At 39.2% G+C, this 17127-nt stretch overlaps 1 long non-coding RNA gene across 1 annotated transcript; it reads right to left on the reverse strand.

Moving 5' to 3' along the window:
* Nucleotides 1–221: 221 nt before the first annotated feature.
* Nucleotides 222–7800, reverse strand: LOC120862188. Its single transcript, XR_005720711.1, has 3 exons — nt 5100–7800; nt 2282–2393; nt 222–927 (listed from the first exon to the last, which is right to left on the reverse strand). It is a non-coding gene; the product is annotated as an uncharacterized LOC120862188 (long non-coding RNA).
* Between the last annotated feature and the right edge of the window lie 9327 nt (nt 7801–17127).

Genomic DNA, 17127 nt, shown 5'->3' on the forward strand with positions numbered 1-17127 from the left:
TATTTGAGGACATTACTGAAGACTATACCCTGGGAAGGCAGCCTCTCAGATAACTCTGAGGAAACTGCTCCAAAGAGGTAAGGAAGGAACCAAGATATACAGGAGTTTTTGTTGGAAAAATATATATGTAGTTTAACATCAAAGGACACTGCTAATTACAAAAAAAAAAAACACACACACACACACACACAAAAAAGAAAACACCCAACAACAACAAAAACCCTCAAGTGAATGATTTTAGTGCTTTTCCATATCATGGAAAAATACAAGAGTCTGGGCTTATTGAAGTATTCCTTTGATATGCTTCTTAACTATGTAGGGCCAGTATCCTGTTTTTCTCCATCCTGAGTTTCACTCAGAGTGCATCATCAGACACGACTGTAGTGACTGATGGCTTGATGGATGGTGATATCCCTTGTTTACCTGAATGGCAGGCAACATTCTTTGTAATGGTCCTATCTATGCTTGGAATATACTGTGCAATATTCCAAGGAATCCAATAATTCCCTTTAATAAAATACCCTCTCTTTTCTAACATTCCAACAGATTAAATTCAGACTTGTGCTTACGTAATTTCTTCTGGATTGTATCTTTGAATGTGACAATTACTGTCCTTGCCATCTCAAAATCTTAGTGATTTGATGAAGCCACAGGTCACAGTTGGTGTCACAGTTCTCTTCCAAATGTTGATTTAAGGAAGCTCCACTCTCAGAATTCTTTGCTTACAGTCTTGGAGAAATGAAGAGAGTGCATAAAATTTTTTGAAGAGACATTTAAGGCGCTAGGTCTGGAAGTGGCAAAATGACTTCAGTCCACATCCTAGTTCAGTTCAATTCAGTTCAGTTCAGTCTCTCAGTCGTGTCCGACTCTTTGCGACGCCGTGAATCGCAGCACATCCTAGTTACCAGTCTGCAAACCTAAACAAACCTAGGAAACAATAATCAAGCAAAAAATGTTTGTCTGGGATCAAAGGATTGCAATTCTGGGCACACAGATATATAGATACACAGACTCAATCCAAAGAGTGTCCACTAGGGAGCAAAAATCAGGAGTTTTAAAGGCAAAGAAGGGAGATTTGCATTACAAAGAATTTTAATTGGAGTTGGAGGTAGCAGCTAGTCATGACTGAGTGCTAAGGCTATCCTTATGTGCATGCTAAAACACTTCAGTCACATCTGACTCTGTGCGACCCTATGGACTGTAGCTTGCCAGGATCCTCTGTCCATGGGATTCTCCATGCAAGATTACTGGAGGAGGTTGTAGTGCCCTCCTCCAGGGGATCTTCCTGACCCAGAGATTGAACCCAACTCTCTTTTATCTAACCTGCTTTGGCGGGCAGTTTCTTTACCACTAGGAAGACGGAAAAGTTTATTATTGTGACAAGTTGTAGGCATTCTCGCAGAGTCCTTGCAATATTTGTGGATTGGCCCAGTTCAGAATTCCATGGCTCCATCCAATGGGACATGTATAAAGTCCACCTCCTTTATGGCCTCCCAATTCCATTTTAAAACCCCTTGACATAAGTGACTCTGTTTTGTGTCATATTTCACAAGTTACATTGTAAGTGAACGTAGGGTCTGAGTGCTAACCACTCAAAAGCCATTAAAGAGGCCAGGTTAGTGGAAAGGAAGGTTTGCTTTACTTTGGATGCCAGCAATCTCAAGGGAGGGCAGATTCCTGTTCAAAGACTGACTCCCTCCACTGACAATTGTGAGCTAGAGGCTGAGGGAGGGGCTTATGTGCAGAAACAGCACAGTCAGCTCTGACAGTTACCTTGAAATTGGTCTTTGGTGGTCTGACTAGCATCATCTTGATTGTTTAAGTTCAGTTAATCTTCAGTTCCAAGGTCAGTTTGTTTCCAGTTGTTGAGGCCAGTTCTTAGAATTGTAGTGACCGATCACATGGCTACAGCCTGGACATCATGGAGTTAACCTCTCCACCCAGTAGGGGTTTCAGTCTCCATAAGACAGCTCACAGGATATGGCTCAGAATATTACCTATAGACCCTGAGAAGGAACTAGAGGTCCTTGACTATGCTTAATGACTAAACTATTATTATTTGGTCTCCTTTGAGTATTTTCGCCTTTGTTTCTGCATGTTCTCACTTCTCTGATTAAACTTATTCTTTGGCTAAAGTTTTTCCACAGAAAAAAGGCAGGTAGAGGACATGAGGGATGAGGACTATAGAGTCTTGGTCCATTTCATTTTGAAAGCAAATTCTATGGGGCATTCTTAGTTACACTGCTTATTGTGGTAATGAACCAGAGAGTTTGTAACTTACCTGTCTCATAGGGAGGGATCAAAATTAGGAGTGGAGGAGCCAAGTCTCACAAATCTTGCTTTTGGGGGGAACAAATCATGAGGAATGATAATCAGCAACTGGAAGGCAAATGCTGAGAAAAATAAGCAAGACCTTATAGTTCCAACATGATCAGACACTAAGAATTAGCTTGTTCATCTGTCTTTAGTCATTTTTGCAACTGTAGGATCATTTTGAAATACAGTGTATCTAGACATTCACTTGAAATAACCAGAAAATATAAGCATAATTATTATGAAAATAAAAAGGAAAGCAGCATCATATTCATTTATAGAGTGAATATAAATCAGTTTACCATAATTATCCATTTTCCTAGGTAATCTTTCTGAACCTATTCCTTCTCAATTCAATTAGTCAAAGAAATAAGTAACCTACCCTTCACTAGTTAGAAGATGAAAAGAAAAAGATGACAGTTGAATTGTAATCATCATCTCTGAGTAATACAATAGCTTTTCCTTCCTCAGATGGTAATGTCTATCATTCCTCACCACACACACACACAAAAACCCCACACACTCCTCTTTTAAAATTTTTTGAAGCATTTTAATCAGCAGCCTAGGACATTCTTCAGATTCCCTGAGATGTAAAGTTGGCAGTTTTCCATATGACAAACTTTCATTACACCATCAACTAAGAAGCAGTCAGTGATGTTAAAACACACTGAATATAAATAGATGTTCTACAGGGAAGCATAATATCCTCTTAATATTCACATGCAACAGTTAAGAAAATATTATTTCATCTATTTTCTCTAATAGGCTGTGCTATAGACTCCATTGCAATTTTTTCCTCTTGTGATTTTTCAAAGGAACTAAGACAAAAGAATGTAGAGGAGAAGGTAAATCCAAGACAAAAAATTTTGAGAGGCATTGATTTCCAAAGATAATCCTCATTCAGGGTCATAGATGATAGTTAAAGAAAGATAAAATGAAAGCTTCAATTGAAGTAATTTCTAATAATAACATATTAAAATCCATGAATGCAATTTAAGCCCCACATTATACCAATTAACAAGATAATTGCAAAAGAATTCCCACTATGAGAAAATCATCATGTTTGTCACATGGAAATGTAAAGTTTTCAATGAACATAATACATCATGTTCTTTTTAAAAGTATTTTTTTTACATTTGTTTACTGATATATATAGATGTGTCAGAGCTTTATAGCTTATCTTGTTATCATTTGCTAAACTAAAACAGAATTAAAATATAGCTACTATGATACTTATTATCTTCCACTTATCCCAGGAAGACTTTATAAGAGAAGGGGTCTTCAGAAGCCTGAGAATTCCACATGCTCATGCTCAGATAGCACTGGTTTTCTTATGCTCTCAAATTACCCCATACCCCATACCCCAGCTTCTACAATTTATTATCCCTTTTTTGATGATTAAGTGCACAAAATTGAATTAATCATCTCCTATTTCATTTTACATTATCAGCAAGTGTCTCTTATTTTCCCTACTTTTGTTTCACTATTTTTCCATTCATCCACTGTCCTCATCTCTCTTCCACCCTTGTATATAATATTAAAATATATGCTTTTCCATGTTTATTTAGATACACATGTATCCTTAAAAAGAAATACAGTTTTGCTTTCTGAGTATGTGCATTTAATCTTCTTGAAAGGTATTCTTTTGTAAATTTCATAGTTTGTTTTTTTTCTACTTGCCATGATATTTTAAGATCCACTGAGCTATAAACTAATCTAGAACATTAATTCTGGATACTGTTATATATACATAATACATATACATAATAAATATATTATGTAACTATCTCTCACTTCTCATTTCATAGGCATCTAGGCTTCTTCTGATTATTACACCAGTGCTATAAAAAATATTCTTAGGGACATGTGCAAGAGATCTAAGATATAATTGCTATGCATCTCCCTGCAATGCAGGAGACCCAGGTTTGATCCCTGGGTCGGGAAGATCCCCTGGAGAAGGAAATGGCAACCCACCCCAGTACTCTTGCTTAGAAAATTCCATGGATGGAGGAGCCTGGTGGGCTACAGTCCATGGGGTGGCAAAGAGTCAAACACGACTGAGCAACTTCACTTTCACTTTCATAGAGAGTATAAGCAATATGACATACCAAGGACTTGCAGGTTGCTCTCTGGAATGGTTGCACCAGCTTACTTTCTTTCAGGCTTTATGGGATAATTCTTGTTTCTCAACATCCTCTCTTTCACTTGATCTTATCAAGTTTCTGACTGATGTTTCAATTTGCATCTCTCTTATTACTTGCAAGGTGAAATAACTCTTCATTTGCTTATCAGCCATTTGGATTTCCAAGTTTGTTTCTCTGTTTATTTTCTATTTCAATAGCAGAACTTCATGGGTGGTATCATTTATTGCATCCTTTCCTTTTTCCCTGATTAGTTTTTTAAAATATTTATTTATTTGGCTTTGCTAGGTATTAGCTTCTGCATGCAGGTTCTTTCACTGTGGCATGTGAATTCTTAGTTTTGGCATGTGGGGTCTAGTTTCCTTACCAGGGACTGAACCTGGGCCCCTTGCATTGGGAACATGGATCTTAGCCACTGAACCACCAGGGAAGTTCCTCCTGATTAGTTTTATCAGAAATTGGTCTAATCAACCTTTTACAGGAAAAAAAAGAAAACAGCAATTTGGATTTTTACAGTAATGCCTAGCACACAGATGTGCAATATATATCATATGAATGATGGATATATTAATAAGTGACAAAGGAATGTCTTTTGCTACATAACAAACAAGTGAAAAATTCAATGAATAAAAGTTAATTTCTCACTCATGGGTATGCAGACTGGTCTGAAGGAAGTTGTGGCTCTGCTCACATCTACTGGGCCTGATACCAGCCTGCAGTCTGCAATAAGAAGAAACTATCCTTAAAGGTTTTGTTGTTGTTGTTTTAACTTTGCTTAATAGGTTTCATGTTTTAAACCACCTTTCCTTAAAACATAGGAAACAAAATGATACATGATATTCATAAACCCCAAAACTTAGTAAAAACCTTTGTAAGATGACTAGTCAGGAAAATATCTTGAGTAAGATTTTTTGATTATTCTCTCTCCTTTATTACAACTTAATGTCCCCTATGTAATTTTTCTGACTTGCAATATCAGAAGATAAGGCTCTCCAACATGTTAAATTGTTTTACTACAGAGACAGTTTCCACTTCTCAGGAAAACAACATCTACCCAAAGTTTGTTTTAAAAAACAAGCTAAGCATGGTTTAGAAAATTGTATAGCATCATCAAACTTGAAGGAACATCTGCCAGGGTACACGATCATACTGACTGTTAAAATTTTGAACTATGTGGTATCTGCTGGTAAATAGAAGCTACCCTGAGCCCCATTCCCATGCTTCCCCACTGCCCCAGCCCGCCCCACATGTACTCCTAATCCCCAGGTGAAGAGCGAGGTAGGAGCCTCCTGGAATCTGCTCCAGCCCTTTGATGTCTGCTCTGAGTGGTCAGTGCTTCATGCTGTACCAGATGCTTGGTTTTCTTTTTATATTATTTATTTATTTGGCCGGTCCAGGTCTTAGTTGAGGCTCACAGTTTCTTCGATCTTTGTTGCGGCATTCAGGATCTTTGGTTGCGGTGTGTGGGATCTAGTTCCCTGATGAGGGATGGAACGTGGGCCCCCTGCATTGGAAGTGTGAAGTCTTAGCCACTGGACCACCAGAAAAGTTCCCGTACTGGATGCTATATATTTTAAATATAATTTCTGATTATGGGAAATTGTACATATTTACATGTACAACCTGTAAATAAATTCATGGAGGTTTTTTTGGCCTCTGTTCCTCCAGCAAATGCACACATATACAAATGACATGTGTCACACGTATGTATACTCTATAAAATCTTTGGGGTAAAGGAAGCAGTCCAATCTTGCCTATCCCTGAAGGTGTTTTAAGGACCCTCTGGAGGCTTCTGATCCAAGTGTAAGTGCTTCTCCCATACTTTCCACATCGACATTACCTCTTGGAGTCATTCTTTCTCTTGCCCAAACACTTCCTCCCACAATGCTTTCAAACAGGATCTTTCTGTGGCAGCCTTCTCAAGTTTTGTGTACCTTTCAATAACGTATTTCAGATTCATTCTTAAATAAAATTAATTAGATTAAAAAATGCTAACTGATATTTTCCTATCTCAGCACTTTCTCTGAGTGCTTTCCATGTAGATAGTAATATTCTTAATTTTTGAAAAAATCTGTCAGTATGTCTTAACTTTTTTCTCATTTTTAAAAAAAGTATTTATTTTATTTATTTTTTGGCTATTGGGTCTTAGTTGTGACATGTAGGATCTTTACTTGTGGCATGGGAACTCTCAGTTTTGGCATGTGGGTTGTAGTTCCCTGACCAGGGATCAAACCTGGGCCCCTGGCATTGGGAGCGAGAGTCTCAGCCATGGGACCACCAGGAAAGTCTATCTTTCAGTTGTTTAGTACCACTTCATCTTTACCCAATTCCTTCAGAAATGTTCATTGACCTGATCTTTCATTTTACTAATTTGTTTTTCAAATTAGTAAATTATTCAGATAAATAGTATCCACAAAACAGTAGTAAGGTGTTTCTGATACAGTTCTTACTACACAATTTCATCTGGTAGATTTACCATATTCAATGTCTCCCCAGTTGGTCCTTCATACCTGATTTTCCTGATTCATGCTTCCAATTTCTTCCATTAGCTTTCTAGTGTTCTTTAGTGTTTTTTTTTTTTTTTAATTTCTTGTTTGGTCTGGTCCATTCATTTGACTTCCACTAAAGATTTCTCAGCTTGCTTACTTTCTTTTCATAGTACTTGCATTCTTTCTACTTTGTTATTTTCTCTTATGTCCCTTAGGATCCAGAGTAATACCCAAATGATTTAATAAGCAGACTGTATGGACTAATCTTAATAGAATGTTGAATTCATTGGAGCAGATGGATGCCCACTGCAATGACCCTATATGGGCTCAATACTGAATGTCAGCTTAATCTGAGACTATCAGCTACCTTTGCTAGTTATAAATACTACTATATTCTGATTAATAGCCCCAGATTACAATGCTCTTGTACTAAAAATATCCTGCCTAGTGTCCCAATGCTGATTTTGATTTTCTTTAAAATTGCTTGGTAACATATTTTCTAAACCTCCATGCAACAGTTAAAATATAATTTGACATTTTCTTAAGAACAATAAGATTTTTAAGGTCATAAAATATTTAAGATGTTAAGAAGAAATGCTTTCAAGATAAGGCCTGTAGTTAAAAATATTCTGTTTATCATCCCGAAAGAATTTTCATTTCCAAATTAGATGACTTGACACAATATCAAATTACAATCATGGATTATTTGACATAGCATTTTAATTTGTACCAAAATTTAATAGAACAGTGGTCAGGTTTATTTGATGCTGTAAATACTAACTGTTCTCTTTTTTTAAATATAAATTTATTTATTTTAATTGGAGGCTAATTACTTTACAATATTGTATTGGTTTTGCCATACATTGACATGAATCTGCCACGGGTGTACATGTGTTCCCCATCCTGAACCCCCTTCCCACCTCCCTCCCCATACCATACCTCTGCGTCATCCCTGTGCACCAGCCCGGAGCATCCTGTATCATGCATCTAACCTGGACTCTTTTTTAAATAATATTTCACTTTAGCATTCAAGTGTCAGAGTATTTCTTGCTTTCAATTAACCTATCTTGCCACTAGGTGGAGAGTAATGACCGTTTAGGGACGTGTGGTAAACAGCTTTTGTGTTAAGTTGCTCAGTCATATCTGACTCTGTGCAACCCCATGGACTGTAGCCCACCAGGCTCCTCTGTCCATGAGGATTCTCCAGGCAAGAATACTGGAGTGGGTTGCCATGCCCTTCTCTAGGGGATCTTCCTGACCCAGGAAACCAGGGTCTCGATTACATTGCAGGCAGATTCTTTACCAGCTGAACTACCAGGGAAGCCCTCAAACAGCTTTTATGATAGCTCTTTAATGCCTTTGTACAGAGTCTCGTCTTAATTTGGTGAAAAGTTAATATTCTAGTTTCAAAGGTGAATTTATAACAAGTTCTTCCCCTTCTAATTCACTAAATATTAATAAAACAAGCCGTATCTTTAATGCCTTCACTAAATATCCCTATGTTTATTTTGGGAAGAAAAGAGAGGATCTTTAACCTCAAGAATAGTAAGAAATCAATCAATCAATCATTCAATTTCTTACCAATAGGGACAGAATAAAGGAACAAAGTGGGTGATTAGAGTTAATCACACTAGGGGATTGTAAGTACAAAAAATATGGCAGACTCTGTAAGTTAATGATTGCTCAAGAAAGCAGGTGTGCTTAACTGCAAAACCAAGTAGCCTTGCTTAGCAACAAAACCAAACAACAGAAGCATGAGACATGCCCCCCAAACAATAAAACAATGGTGGCATGAGACACACAGCCTGTCCAGTGAGCTCAGTAGGTTAATGATCCCTGGAACATGCTCTCTGCACACATAAAAAACAATAATCAGTGGACCTAGCTTGACCACACAGGGACAAGAAAATTCCCATGCCCAATCTGGAGGAGCTGATGCTGGAAGCATGATGACTACTCAAGAAAAAGAAGCTCTTCTTCTCTTCCCTGCTTTTCCTTTCATATAAAGTTATAGCCCAGGAAATTCTCAAGGTATGGCACTCTCTCGCTTGCCCACTTGAAAGCCTCATAAGCGTCCTCTTCTGATAAATCACTTCTTATCTATTGCTTTGTCTCTTGCTGAATTATTTTCTGTGCTGAGATATAAAGGACTCTGGTACCAGGAGCTCTTTGGAGCCCCCAGAAACGACACCAAAATTTTCACTATCATTTCAGAGTGCATGCTGTATATGCTACCTGCTGGAAGAAAATGACGTGGGAACTAGTGTCCTGACAGCCCAAGGGTTCCTGGGGAATTCATCAAGCCACATTAAATCACAGAAGGGTAGTGACTCTGTCAGTGGATTCTAGCTGATGGAATGACCTTGCCTTTCAGACCTCCCTGAGCTATAGAGTGCTTCCTCACAGAGCTTCCCTCCTTCCACGGTTCTTACTGTAAATGGCAAGAATTTCAGAGCCTGGACATGTAACCCACAGATTTCATAAAATTCTGAGATATATATATTCATAATTATACTCATATATATATATACACACTCATCATATACTTATATTGATAAGGACTTCTCTGGCAGTCCAGTGGTTGAGACCCCACACTTCCAATGCAGGGGGCCCAGCTTCAATCCCTGGTCACAACCTGCAACCAAGAGTTTGGATATTGCAGCTAAAAGATACTGCATGCTACAACAAAGATCAAAGATTCAACATGCTACAACTAAGACCCCACACAGCCAAATAAATAAATATTAAATCAAAAAAATTATATCGATAGATACTCAGTTCAGTTCAGTTCAGTCGCTCAGTCGTGTCTGACTCTCTGCGACCCCATGAATCACAGCACGCCAGGCCTCCCTGTCCATCACCATCTCCTGGAGTTCACTCAGACTCACGTCCATCAAGTCCGTGATGCCATCCAGCCATCTCATCCTCAGTCGTCCCCTTCTCCTCCTGCCCCCAATCCCTCCCAGCATCAGAGTCTTTTCCAATGAGTCAACTCTTCGCAGGAGGTGGCCAAAGTACTGGAGCTTCAGCTTTAGCATCATTCCTTCCAATGAACACCCAGGACTGATCTCCTTTAGAATGGACTGGTTGGATCTCCTTGCAGTCCAAGGGACTCTCAAGAGTCTTCTCCAACACCACAGTTCAAAAGCATCAATTCTTTGGCACTCAGCCTTCTTCACAGTCCAACTCTCACATCCACACATGACCACAGGAAAAACCATAGCCTTGACTAGACTGACCTTAGTCGGCAAAGTAATGTCTCTGCTTTTGAATATGCTATCTAGGTTGGTCATAACTTTTCTTCCAAGGAGTAAGCGTCTTTTAATTTCATGGCTGCAGTCACCATCTGCAGTGATTTGGGAGCCACAAAAAATAAAGTCTGACACTGTTTCCACTGTTTCCCCATCTATTTCCCATGAAGTGATGGGACCGGATGCCATGATCTTAGTTTTCTGAATGTTGAGGTTTAAGGCAACTTTTTCACTCTCCTCTTTCACTTTCATCAAGAGGCTTTTTAGCTCCTCTTCACTTTCTGCCATAAGGGTGGTGTCATCTGCATATCTGAGGTTATTGATATTTCTCCCAGCAATCTTGATTCCAGCTTGTGTTTCTTCCAGTCCAGCGTTTCTCATGATGTACTCTGCATAGAAGTTAAAGAAGCAGGGTGACAATATACAGCCTGACGTACTCCTTTTCCTATTTGGAACCAGTCTGTTGTTCCATGTCCAGTTCTAACTGTTGCTTCCTGACCTGCATACAGATTTCTCAAGGCAGGTCAGGTGGTCTGGTATTCCCATCTCTTTCAGAATTTTCCACAGTTTCTTGTGATCCACACAGTCAAAGGCTTTGGCATAGTCAATAAAGCAGAAATAGATGTTTTTCTGGAACTCTCTTGCTTTTTCCATGATCCAGCAGATGTTGGCAATTTGATCTCTGGTTCCTCTGCCTTTTCTAAAACCAGCTTGAACATCAGGGAGTTCACGGTTCACGTATTGCTGAAGCCTGGCTTGGAGAATTTTGAGCATTACTTTACTAGCATGTGAGATGAGTGCAATTGTGCAGTAGTTTGAGCATTCTTTGGCATTGCCTTTCTTTGGAATTGGAACGAAAACTGACCTTTTCCAGTCCTGTGGCCATTGCTGAGTTTTCCAAATTTGCTGGCATATTGAGTACAGCACTTTCACAGCATCATCTTTCAAGATTTGAAACAGCTCAACTGGAATTCCATCACCTCCACTAGCTTTGTTTGTAGTGATGCTTTCTAAGGCCCACTTGACTTCACATTCCAAGATGTCTGGCTCTAGATGAGTGATCACATCATCATGATTATCTAGGTCGTGAAGATCTTTTTTGTACAGTTCTTCTGTGTATTTTTGCCACCTCTTCTTAATATCTTCTGCTTCTGTTAGGTCCAGACCATTTCTGTCCTTTATGGAGCCCATCTTTGCATGAAATGTTCCCTTGGTATCTCTCATTTTCTTGAAGAGATCTCTAGTCTTTCCCATTCTGTTCTTTTCCTCTATTTCTTTGCATTGATTGCTGAAGAAGGCTTTCTTATCTCTTCTTGCTATTCTTTGGAACTCTGCATTCAGATCCTTATATCTTTCGTTTTCTCCTTTGCTTTTTGCCTCTCTTCTTTTCACAGCTATTTGTAATGTCTCCCCAGACAGCCATTTTGCTTTTTTGCATTTCTTTTCCATGGGAATGGTCTTGATCCCTGTCTCCTATACAATGTCATGAACCTCAGTCCATAGTTCATCAGGCTCTCTATCCATCAGATCTAGGCTCTTAAATCTATTTCTCACTTCCACTGTATAATCATAAGGGATTTGATTTAGGTCATACCTGAATGGTCTAGCGGTTTTCCCTACTTTCTTCAATTTGAGTCTGAATTTGGTAATAAGGAGTTCATGATCTGAGCCACAGTCAGCTCCTGGTCTTGTTTTTGCTGACTGTATAGAGCTTCTCCATCTTTGGCTGCAAAGAATATAGTCAATCTGATTTCGGTGTTGACCATCTGGTGATGTCCATGTGTAGAGTCTTCTCTTGTGTTGTTGGAAGAGTGTGTTTACTATGACCAGTGCATTTTCTTGGCAAAACTCTATTAGTCTTTGCCCTGCTTCATTCCGTATTCCAAGGCCAAATTTGCCTGTTACTCCAGGTGTTTCTTGACTTCCTACTTTTGCATTCCAGTCCCCTATAATGAAAACAACATCTTTTTGGGGTGTTAGTTCTAAAAGGTCTTGTAGGTCTTCATAAAACCATTTAACTTCAGCATAGAGACTCAGATGCTTACAATGCAAGTCTATTATTTGTACCTAAAGTGGTTGTATCATAATCAAGTTATGATCTACAGGCTTTGTGTGAAAGTCGCTCAGTCATGTCCGACTCTTTGCGACCCCATGGACTATAGAGTCCATGGAATTGTCCAGGCCAGAATACTGGAGTGAGTAGCCTCTCCCTTCTCCAGGGGATCTTCCAAACACAGGGATAGAACCCAGGTTTCCTGCATTGTAAGCGGATTCTTTACCAGATGAACCACCAGAGAAGCCCAAGAATACTGGAATGGGTAGCCTATCCCACTGAGAAATACTGGGGTAATGGGTAGTCTAAGGAGTTCACTGTGCTTCACCTACAGTAAGAACTGAAATGTTGAAACTTACTAGCAAAAAATTAGAAATTTTAAAATGATGTGTCATTTTCCTTTTTAAAGGAAATTAAATTACATTAATTGCAATTGACAATATGGAACAGGATGGTTGGAAAGAAAATAAACTGGTATAAATTTTCAAGAGGGGAATTTTGCAATAATTATAAAAACTTGAAAAGTATACCATTTGACTGAGATTCCACTTAGAGGAATTTATTTATTTATCAAAGAGAAAAATATGTAACAACCTAAAAGTCTAAAATTTAAGGAATTTAAGTAAATCATAACAAAGTTCTACTTGCATTCCTGTTTGCTTCTAGTATTCTTTCTGTGCCTTCCAAGTTGGAAAGTAAAAACTACATTTCCCAGATACCCTAGCTGTTGGGGTTGGGATGGGTTTTGGACCTGCCACTCAAAGACCGGAGATCCGTGAACGCCGGAGCGCAGCCGGAGCGCAACCATCAAAGCTGGTTTTGATGCTGCGAATCCTGGCGGAGCCTGTATTGTTCTGTACCCCATTCAACCTCGCGCTTTGGTGGTTGCCTAATGGCAGTGCTACTTGGGAGTAAGGGTTGGCGGTGTGGTTCTGGTGAGTGGAAGTCCTTCCCGGATGCCAGAGTTTAAGCCACCTAATATCGGGTAATAAATTTCTCCTACTTGGGCCAGATAGAATGGTATGCAACCATAGCCAATAGCCCATTCATACGATGGAATACGACACACATCAGTTTAAAAATTACATGGTCAACATTTGATCACATAGGAGTAAATTCTGTAATTTTATTTTTACGGCTCAATCGTTCATTTTTTATAGCTTAATCATTTGCCTCAAAAACTGTTTAGTTAAAGGCCCTCTGCTGCTGCTGCTGCTGCTGCTGCTGCTAAGTCGCTTCAGTCGTGTCCGACTCTGTGCGACCCCGTAGACGGCAGCCCACCATGCTCCGCCATCCCTGGGATTTTCCCTCTATAATAACTTTTAAGAGCTAACAATTGAACGTGGTTGTAGGAAAATTAAAAATGATTTTTTTAACAAAGCACTTTAAAAGAATTCCCTTCTGCTTTTCAGCTAAGCCACGATTCTGTTGCTGTACCACTCACTTTCCAACAAAAGCATTTGTTTTTAGGTATCTGTCTGTCCTGTATCATTCAAACAAATTTGGTTAAAATCCACATAAATGGTAGAAATCCTGCTCTCCTCCATGTTGTTTTTGCTCATCTAATTCTTGGGAGAGAGAAGGAATGTGGAGGGTAGGTTTAATTTTTTTTCTGAACAATTTATCGGTGTTTTATCTGCTTGTTCTCTTGTGTTTAATTAAATAAGGTGACGGTTACATGTGTTAGTGTGTAAGTCACTCAGTTGTGTCTATAACTCATTGTGACCCCATGGACTGTAGCCCACCAAGTTCCTCTGTCCATAGGATTCTCCAGGCAAGAATTCAGGAGTGGGTTGCCAGTCCCTTCTCCAGGGATATTCCCAACCCAGGAATCAAACCTGGTTCTCGCACATTTCAGGCAGATTCTCTCCCGTCTAAGCCAACAGGGAAGTATGCCCTACCCTTCTTCCCTCTAAAAAATAGCCTTTCAGAAAGGCTGGCACAATTTAAGTCCAAACTTACCCAACTAAAAACTGTCCCAGTAACTGTCATTACTACTATCAGTAACGACAAGAACAACAATAAGGACTTCCATTTTTTTAAGTGCTTACTTCTGTAAGGCCACAAAGGCTTTACTTGCTAAATCTGCAAGTCTTTGAGGCAGATACTGTATTCTGATTCCCACATAACCTCAACATTAGGACACAGAACAGAAAGGGGTTAATTTAATCAATAGCCAAGTGGCAGAGTCTGGATTATCACAGAGAGCCTGATTCCAGAGTTTTTAAAGAGAGAAAAATTTGTAGACTCAGGCCTATCGAAACCCAAATTACTAGATGCATAGAGAAGTTGATAGAGTTATCATATTTAAAATGACCCAATCATGTTATTCCTATCAGTCACTCAAGATGCCTGTTAAAATTTCAAGTTCCCAGGTTTATAACAATCCCCTGAATCTGATTTCTGGGTTCAAGGCCAGGAATCTACATTTTCAATAAATTTTCCTTATGAATCCTATGCTCAGTATACTTTGAGAACTCTAGATCAAGAGGGTCAAGTTCAGACTGTATTTTGGGACAAAAACCAATGTCTTGGGCAGTACTTGCTGTGTAACAGATGTACAACAAATACTTTTGGGAGAAACCCAAAGGGGCAAGAAGGGGAAGAAGTAGGTTCGGCTACTTAAGTTTTGGAGAAAACTAAGGCTTAAAATGGAGATAGGAAGACAGAATAGATTTCTTGCAGAAATCCTGTACATATTCCAGGATTTGTTTTCTGTCTTGTTCTTTTTTCTCCAAAAGATGGTAGCCCTTGAAAAACAAATGCATTAACTTAAGCATAAATGTAACTACTTACCTTTTAAATGCCTTTCATTCTATTCCTTTTTATCTCCCCTTTCTCTGCTTGCACTGGCATGCAAACTGGTTGTTCCAGTCAAATGAGTCAGTTTGGATGGAAGCAATGATGTACAGGAGCACAGCTTGTGTTGACACCCTAGTCAGACATTTACGAATGTAGTGACTGCAGTCACTACTAGACTGTAGTGCAGTCACTACAACTAGAACAGTAGGACTGCAGTTACTACAACTAGAACAGTAGGTCTGTTCTAGTTCGTCTACGGAATTTCTAAGATGTTCCCGGAAATTTGACCTGAAAGGTGTTTCAGAAAGGCTGGCACAATTTAAGTCCAAACTTACCCAACTAAAAACTGTCCCAGTTATCTTAAGACTTTATTATTATTATTTTTTAAATATTTATTTGGCTGTACTGGGTCTTAGTTGCAGCATGTGGGATCCATTTCCCTAACCAGGGATCAAACCTGGGCCCCCTGCTTTGGCAGCATGGAGTCTTAGCTGCTGGGCCACCAGGGAAGTCCCTAAGATGACATTACTATTTTTTAGAGTAGTTTTAAGGACTGCAAGGAGATCCAACCAGTCCATTCTGAAGGAGATCAGCCCTGGGATTTCTTTGGAGGGAATGATGCTAAAGCTGAAACTCCAGTACTTTGGCCACCTCATGCAAAGAGTTGACTCATTGGAAAAGACTCTGATGCTGGGAGGGATTGGGGGCAGGAGGAGAAGGGGATGACAGAGGATGAGATGGCTGGATGGCATCACGGACTCGATGGATGTGAGTCTGAGTGAACTCTGGGAGTTGGCGATGGACAGGGAGGCCTGGTGTGCTGCGATTCATGGGGTCGCAAAGAGCTGGACATGACTGAGCAACTGAACTGACTGACTGACTGAGGTGCATAGCAAAATTGAGAGGGAGGTACAGAGATTTCTGTTTAACCCCTGCCCACACACATGCATAGCGCTTCCCATTATTAACATTCCCCACCAGAGTGGTAATTGTTATAATTGATAAATCTATACTGAAGCATCATAATCACTCAAAGTCCAAAGTTTATCTTAAGCACATCTTCAGTGTTGTACATACTTTGGGTTTGGACAAATATATAAAGACATGTATCCATCGTTATAGTTTCAGACAGAGTAATTTCACTGCCCTAAAAATCCTCTCTGATCCACCTATTCATCCTTTCCCTGCCTTCAACCCCAGATAGCCACTGATCTTTTTATGATCTTACTGTCTCCATAGTTTTCTTTTCCATACAGTAGGTAGTCTTTTCAGATTAGCTTCTTTCACTTACTAACACGCATTTAAGATTCTGCTGTATCTTTTCATGCTTAATAGCTCATCTTTTTACAGTGCTGATTAATAATATCCATTGTCTGGAGTACCATAGTTTGTTCATCCATTTACTTACTGAGGAATATCTTGTTTGCTTTCACATGTTGGCAATTATGAATAAAGTTACTATAAACATCCATGTGCAGGTTTTTCCTTGGGCATAAACTGTCAACTCCTTTGGGTAAAACCCAAGAAGGATGATTGCTGGACCCTATAGTAAGAGTATGTTTAATTTTGTAGGAAATAGCCCAACTGCCTTCCAATGGCTGTACTCTTTTGCATTGTCACCAATGTAAAAAGATAAACTGAGGCAAATTAAAAATCCTGTTGATTTGAGCAAAAAAACAGATTCAAACTGCAAGTAGTTAGGAGCACTTGACTGAAAAGAGTCAGGGGAAAGACTTTATATAAGAAAGCACAGAAGCAAAGAAAGGAAAATATTTGACTGGCTATAGCTTAAGGCCTAGATGGTTATTTGTGATGGGTTGCACTTAGTGGTTTGATTTCATAACCTTGAGACATTTACAGGTTTAGGATTTGGTTTGCTTACATCAGCCCCTATGGTGTTAGAGCCATCTAAATATAATGGCTTCCTCGTTTAATTAATTTCCCAAAGGTAAGATTATCTGTCCAAATGCAAGGATAAAATGCAGCCAAGTGTCAGAAAGAATTGCAGCTGAAAACTAGAATGCTGTAAGACAACCACGATGGATATTTTCCTTTTCTGCTTCCCCTTTGCATTTCTT

The sequence above is a fragment of the Oryx dammah genome, unplaced genomic scaffold (assembly GCF_014754425.2).
Source record: "Oryx dammah isolate SB20612 unplaced genomic scaffold, SCBI_Odam_1.1 HiC_scaffold_3, whole genome shotgun sequence".
In the NCBI taxonomy this organism is placed as follows: domain Eukaryota; kingdom Metazoa; phylum Chordata; class Mammalia; order Artiodactyla; family Bovidae; genus Oryx; species Oryx dammah.